The sequence below is a fragment of the Zootoca vivipara genome, chromosome 13 (assembly GCF_963506605.1).
Source record: "Zootoca vivipara chromosome 13, rZooViv1.1, whole genome shotgun sequence".
Classification (NCBI taxonomy): domain Eukaryota; kingdom Metazoa; phylum Chordata; class Lepidosauria; order Squamata; family Lacertidae; genus Zootoca; species Zootoca vivipara.
This window is the reverse complement of record NC_083288.1, coordinates 25,178,794-25,186,089: the sequence shown is the minus strand read 5'-3', so window position 1 is coordinate 25,186,089 and position 7,296 is coordinate 25,178,794. Positions and strand designations below refer to the sequence as shown.

General features: G+C 48.3%; 1 protein-coding gene across 1 annotated transcript in view; it reads left to right on the top strand.

Moving 5' to 3' along the window:
* Positions 1 to 5,450: 5,450 nt before the first annotated feature.
* Positions 5,451 to 7,296, top strand: part of THRA (thyroid hormone receptor alpha) — a 128,795-nt gene continuing 126,949 nt past the window's right edge. The window contains exon 1 of the mRNA XM_060281498.1: positions 5,451 to 5,801. The gene's annotated coding sequence lies outside the window, so the exon portion shown is untranslated. The remainder of the gene's footprint in view (positions 5,802 to 7,296) is intronic.

Below are 7,296 nucleotides of genomic sequence, written 5' to 3'. Positions count from 1 at the left end.
ACAGCATATAGGTAAATATTTCTCTTGTGCAAGACCTCGGTATAATTGCGAAAACAAAAGGAAATGTATATTGGAGTTCCCACCTCAAAAGCTCAGCCCTCCATGTTGCCTATTGAGAAACACGCTAACTTCGGTCTGGTAACATTTGATCTTCTTCCAGTGATTTTCTTGTCTGTTCGTTTAAAGGTGTGCACACACATGCTCAAAATGGAGGGGGGTGGGAAAGGTAGTGGAGTGGCTGAGGGGAAGAGACAAAACAACTCACAGAGCAGAAATATTCCCCAAGCTCTGCCCACAGCTTTGGGCGGCAAACAAACGGAACAGCAGTGAATATCCACGTGGACTGTGTGGAAGCAACGCTGTTAATGGTCACACTCACACACATCTGACTGGCTTGTTTGCGACACACAAAGCTCCCAGCTGGAAGCACCCTACGTTCCACAGTGCAAAAGGACTCCTCCGTGTTGTTGGTCCCTGTTGTTTCTTGCTCTTTTATTATCCTGTTAAAGTTCAACTAAAAATGTTTATATCATCCGGGGGGGGGGGAGGAAGAAAGAAGAAGCGGCATTTTCTTTTTGGCGTGAGGGCATGTCAAAAGAACTCTGCTAGTTCAGACCAGAGGTTCCATTTAGTTCAGCATCCCTGTTTCCCGCCATGACCAACCACACGCCTCTGAGAAACCTACAAGCAGGACATGGCGCCTCCCCTGTTGCTCTACCCTAGCAGCTGGCAGTCAGTAGCAAAAGTCATCAGAACCTGGACGTTAAATGTAGCCATCATGACTAACAGGAGCTACCGAGAGCTTTACTGAATGAACAGTCCTTTTAAGGCAATACCTGCCACTTGTACTGTTTTAACTGATCCGAGGGCTTTTCAGCAACTTACTGGCCAAACTTTGCAGCCTTAGAATTAACCCCTCAGAGGTGCCCACTCCTGATGGTTCCAGCACGAGTCTTTGTTCTGAGTGTGCCTTCTAACTAGAAGTAGTCAAGCCCAGAAATGCAACATACAGGCAACTCGAAAGATGAATAACTTGGCTGGGTCTCCTCTACACAGGAAGGGGTTGAATAAGCTAACTATTACCCGGTATGAAGGTCCCTCCAGATTTGGAGGCTGTTGCAATCTCGCAGCATGTCATTGCTACAACAAAAGTGCATTAATGCTGGATTTATACTGTACTGTCCGCACACATTCCTCTTTGTTAGTTTTATGTTCCTACCCCAGTGTTATTACTTTATTGTTGTCTGGAGGGCACTCTCGCCCTTTGGAGGTTTGAGGTATTTTTTAAAACCATCAATTGCTGTATATATTTTTTAATGAAATAAACAAACAAATAAATAAGTGGGACCAACATACCCTAGCCTTGAACATTTGTGGTATAAAAAGTTGCAGGATTTCAGCAGAAAGTTACGGTACCAGACATGCATTTTGGCCGCCCTGAAACCTTTGGAAGCACAAACAGTATTGAAAGAGGGATGACACAGAACTGCCTCAATACCATTGTGAGCACAAATAATAAAGAATCCACAATACAAAGGATGTCAGAAGCAGCCCACAGTCAGAAACCCATAATGTTCCAATTATTCAACACAGCCAAAAACTATGCATTTTAAAAAAATGCATTGTTTCAACTAATGAATTTGGGATATCCCCATGCTTCAGATTATTATGCTAATGCTCTTCTAGGTTGCATCAACCGAAGCATAGCGTCCCGATCGAGGGAAGTAATAGTCTTGCTCTATTCTATCTTGGTCAGACTGTACTTGGAATACTGTGTCCAATTCTGGGCACCACAATTTAAGAAGGGTATTGACAAGCTGGGAGGTGTGCAGAGGAGAGCGACCAAGATGTATGGAAACCAAGTCTTATGAGGAATAGTTGAGGGAATTTGGTATGCTTGGTAAAAAGAATACTGAGAGGAGATATGATAGCCACCTTCAAATATCTAAAGGGCTGTCACATGGAAGATGGAGCAAGCTAGTTTTCTTCTACTATGGAGGGTAGGACCCAAACCAATGGCTTCAAGTTACAAGAAAGGAGATTCCGACTAAACATCAGGAAGAACTTTCTGACAATAAGAGCTGTTTGACAGTGGAACAGACTCCAATGAGAGGTGGTGGACTCTCTTTCCTTGAAGGTTTTTAAACAGAAGTTGGATGGCCATTTGTCATGTATGATCTAGTTGAGATCCCTGCATTGCGGAGGGTTGGACTTTTTTCAGCCATGCATTTACTTGGTGTCAGGAACTGGACTGAGGAAGAATGGTGGGGACTGCCCCCCCTCGTCCTGAACCTTCCCGAGAAGAGGAGGACGGTATAGATTTAGAACAGTGGTTTGCAGAAGGTCATAGTTCAGAGGGGAGAAGCTGGGAAATATTGGGAGAGCAGCAGGAAGTAGCAGTAGCAGGGGAGAGACAGCCAACAGACTCAGTGTCTCTAGAAAGCATTCCTGACCCCCCCCCCTCTCCCAGGACCCAGCGTGCATTGAGAGTAGTAGAACAGAAAGCTCAGAGGCAGAAAGCACAGATCAGCCAGCGCAGGGATGGCGTAGAATAGTAGAGACAGAGGGGGTGGAACATTACTTGGAGCAATGCCATTATTGGAGAGGCAGCATCATCCATCTCTCTCTCTGTGAATATTGAATAAAATACCATGGTAAGAACTTCTTGGTTTCCCATTTCTGGCTGGCAGTCGTGAAGAAGGCGGATGACATTTGGGCATAACTCCTATTGATCTCAGTGAGGGTTGCTTCCTGGTAGGCAACAGAATGAATGACATGGGCAATAATAATAATAATAATAATAATAGTAGTAATATAGTGGTACCTCGACTTACGAAGACAATCCGTTCAGTGGCTGTCTTTGTAAGTCGAAATCTTCGGTTCTCAAAGCACCCGTTCTGCACATGTGTGAAGCGCGATTTTGCGCTTCTGCACATGCGCCGACTGCGTGCGCCGCTTCTGCGCAGGGGTGCGTGCGGCGGAAAGACTTCCGGGGTTGTTGACTTCGGAAGTCGAAACCTTCAGAAGTCGAGTCGTTCTGTTGTCGAGGTACCACTGTAATAATAAATCCATCCACCTTCTTAATCCTCTTGAATTCTACTTCCAGAATAATGGTGTCTAGAAGGGCTTTATTCTGTTCCAGAACCCATGATGAATGCTATGGTTCAATCTTAGAACAAATGAAAAAAGACTAAAAGCAGCCAAACTGTTTCCTTGACTTCCCCACTGAATAACTAGTACCGGTCCTAAACTTTGATGGAAAAGGAAACCTATAGAGCTGCCTTCTACTAACTGGGCATACGTTTGCATTACCGCTTTCTCTGCAGCCAGGGCGTTCTCACTGCTGTTTTGTTTTGTTTTTTTAAAAATCATTTTTATTAAAGGTTTTATCATGCTACAAAACAAATAATGTTAGCCACAATCCATATTGATCCTGTAGTTTCTGGACCAATACTGCTGTTGCTTTGACTTTCCTTTCTCAAACCAGCTTCAATCCAATTTGAAAGCTGGATGTGGAGCAAGTGGTAATGTGAACATTTGCTGTGCATTAACAGGTGAGAGTGCACGTGCGCAGATTGACAGCTTCCTGAATAGGAGTTCCAGGGGGAGGGGGTGCTGCAGGGGCAGTCATGTGCCTGGGATGCAGACATCCTTGCCTCCTTTCTGAAGTGAGCAACATGGTGCAAATGTAACTTGAAACACAGTGTGTGTGCGGGGGGGCGGGATGACCTTGCTGCATGTGAACATATCTGGCTGATCAGACTTTTTATTCCTCTAACCCTGTAATGTCTTTGTCTACTCCACACGTGACTGGTGGTGTCTATCAGGCAAAGAGAAATCTCTTCCCCCGTTACCTGCAAATTTGATTATTTTGATGGGCGATGCAAGGGATTAAAACTTGCACACGTGCTCCAGTGGGAGTGTGGTCCTTTTAGGTCAGTGATGGCCAAACTTGGCCCTCCAGCTGTTTTGGGACTACAATTCCCATCATCCCTGACCACTGGTCCTGTTAGCTAGGGATGATGCGAGTTGTAGTCCCAAAACAGCTGGAGGGCCAAGTTTGGCCATCACTGTTTTAGGTGAATGGGGCATGGCCATTCTCACCAACCTCAGTAGACTCTTAACCAGCCGCCGCCGCCACCACCACCTCCCACACCTTATTTCTTACAATTGGGTGGCCCCAGCTGTCACCACCCTCCTCCTTAGGGAACCTCCATACTTGGCTTAATGTGGATTGTGAAGCCACACGTTCTCCTCCTTAAATCCAAAGACTCCCTTTGAAACCAATGTAGCTGTCCTACTCCAAGTATAGGGATGTGGGACAGCAGTAGTTGGAGGGGATCGCCACATGGATGACAGAGAACTGAAGGAGGTGCCAAGGGGGTTGACAATCCGCATTAAGCCAAGGAATAGGCAGGGCCTTGGACCTGGGTGGGTCCATTGAACTCAGCAGGGAGGATGATAGGGACAAAACAAGTTGGCTCCACTCCCTGTCATTGGTCTTTGGCCTCCCTACCTCCCACCCTACCAGTCGCAATGGGCACCAAACACCACAGATGTGTTCTACTGCAGACATGGTTTCTCAATTAAAGAGTAGGATAGTGGAGCGGCATCAAATAATAATAATAATAATAATAATAATAATAATAATAATAATAATAAGGTCCCAGTCTTTCCTTATTTATTGTGTCTATCCTGAATTTCTTCCATGACATTCAAGGCAGCATAGAGGAAAGCCACGTGGTTTAGCTTCAGCAAGATGACCCAAAAAACCATAATGTGCTTTTCAGACCACACCCTGGGGCTCTTCCCAAGGGAGTACCAACTTTCCCCACTATCCAACAGGTATGCAAAAATCAGCATGCAGCCGAGCAATAATTGATGGGAACGCTTCATCGGTTGGTTTCGTCTGTTGTACAGACCGTAAAACTTTCGAGGGAAAACTCTAAAACTTTCAGCACCTTGGCACCTTTGTTTGTTTGTTTTTTTGTTTGTTTATAACCCAAAGCAGCAACTCTCCGAGGATTTCCTTTGGAGTTATGCCCCGCGGAACTCAAGAGGGATTCACTTTCTCATCAAGCCCACGCAGGACCCGGCTTTGCAATCCTATGGAAAAAGCTCGAGCAGAGATGCTGCAAGAAGAAGCAGGCGGCTTGTCCGCTTGGCGAGAGCCGCGTGTCTTTCCGCGCAGCGCGGGGCAACGCTGTAGGGGCGCGCAGGCCGGCGAGAACTTGGCGCCGGGAGGAGTTGGGCGCTCTCTCTGCAAGAACCCACCTCCGGCCGCGCAAGATCCGCCGCGCAGGGTCCGCCGCCGCGCGCCCTGGCGCACTCGCCCTCGGCCTGCAGGGTGCAGGCGTTAGCCAAGGCGGCGGCGGCGGCGGCTGTGGGGAGGAGGAGGAGAGGAGGAGGAGGAGGAGCCAGGCCGGCCTCCTTCCCTTCGGCTCTCGAGTCCATTTCCCCAGCTCGAGTGACACAAACACACCAGGCGAGCGCCGCCGCTGCCCAAGCCAGGATCTTACAAACCCCTCTCCGCCGCCGCCGCCTTCGCCTTCGCCGCTCCCGGCCCGTCTTCTCGCAGGCGCGCCGATCCCCTCCCCGGGGACTGCACCGAAAGAAGCGCGCGGGGAAACCCCAGCTTGCAAGCAAGGCGAGGGGAAGGGGAGGGGGGCACGACGCCAGCTTCCTGCTTGCAAAGAAGGGGGGCGGGGGGAGAGAGAGAAGAAGAAGACGAAGAAGAAGACGAGGAGAAGCGGCGGCGGCGGCAGCAGCAGGAACAGCAGCAACAGCAGCAGCAACCCGAGGTAGGCTACAGGGGGCCGAGAGGAGGCGAAGGGGATGGCGCGTTTCCGAGGATCCTATTTGGGGAGGGGTGGTGGTGGAGGTTTCCTTCCTTCGCGTTCCTGAACCCCAATATGTCTTCCGTTCCCGGCCCCCCACCCTCTCCCAGCTGTCTCCACCCTGCGCTCCCCGTCCCATCGCAGCTGTTCCTGTCACTGCCAACGTTGCAAATCTGAAGGAGATCGGGCAGGGGTGGTGGGAAAAAGGTGGAACAGCCCCCCCCCCCCACTTTCCATATAGGGATTTTTTTTTTGGTCTCTGGAATCTTGTGGAGCGCAATGTTTTCTCGTCTCTTTTCCACCCTCCCCTCTAGTTTAATCTCATCACTTACTCTTCTCCACCCCGCATCTTCTCCCTCCCCCATCGGGTTTGGCACTATATTATATATATGCGTGCCATATATGTGTGTGTATGTGTGGCACGCACATACAGACACATATAAACTGTCTTTTCCCCAGCAATGGAGAGTGCTTTTAAGGAGAGAGGGAAGAAAAAGGGACAACACACACACACACACACACACACACACACACACTTCCTTTAACATTTTTTTGCTGGTTTGTTTACTACTCTCATCAAGAGGTTTGTGCCAACTTGGGGTTTGCAGTAATTTTTCCCATGCAGAAATAAGAGGTTGGAATTGGAGTGATTCCCCACAAAAGCAAAATTCTCTATAATGTACCCCCAGTAATCAAGATTATGTGTTCTGCAACTTAACTAGGAGATAAAGCAGCTATTTGGGTTGGATTGATGATATATATCTCTTTTCCCTCCCCTTGTGTGAATCCAGTACTTGGCACTATTGGTGCCTCGGATTCTAATCCGGAGTGGGTTTATGTTTTTCTTATTTCATTTTACTTGTTATTTTTAACTCTTTTTTTTAATGGTTTGCAAAGGCCACAGCTAGGAAACTACCGTAGTTTTGACATTCACTTTGGGGTGGAGGAGTTTGGAGAGGGGATGGCGTTTTATTTTCTATTGGTGTCTAAAGGGGGGCAAATATGGGTAAATATTTTCTTAAAAAATAAGGACGTTTGGCATGTGGCTGGCCGATCACAAGTCTGGGGGGGCTGTAGGGGGGACTGCGTAGTGTTTGTTTCACATTGGCAGCAGGGCCCATTTTCTGGTTGAGCTGGATTTAAGTTCGCATGTTGCAGTCCTTCTCCCCCCCAAAAAGGGAGGGAAGGGTTGGAGGGGTGAGTGATGAGTTCCCCCTCTTGGCTTTATCAGAGAGAGGGGGGGAGGAAGGGGGTTACTTTGGGTTGAAAGGGACCCATGCAGCGGGAAGCCTGTCCTTGAAGGAAGGGGGGGTCCTGAGGGTCGACGCTGATCCTCAGTTCTGTGGTCGTGGTGACAGCTGTCCATGATGGGACATGACTGGGGGGGGGGCGGTTTAATCCTTGCTGCTAATGCATCCTTGTTCTTAAAAATCAAAAGCCTTGAGATGTGTTGTCCGCA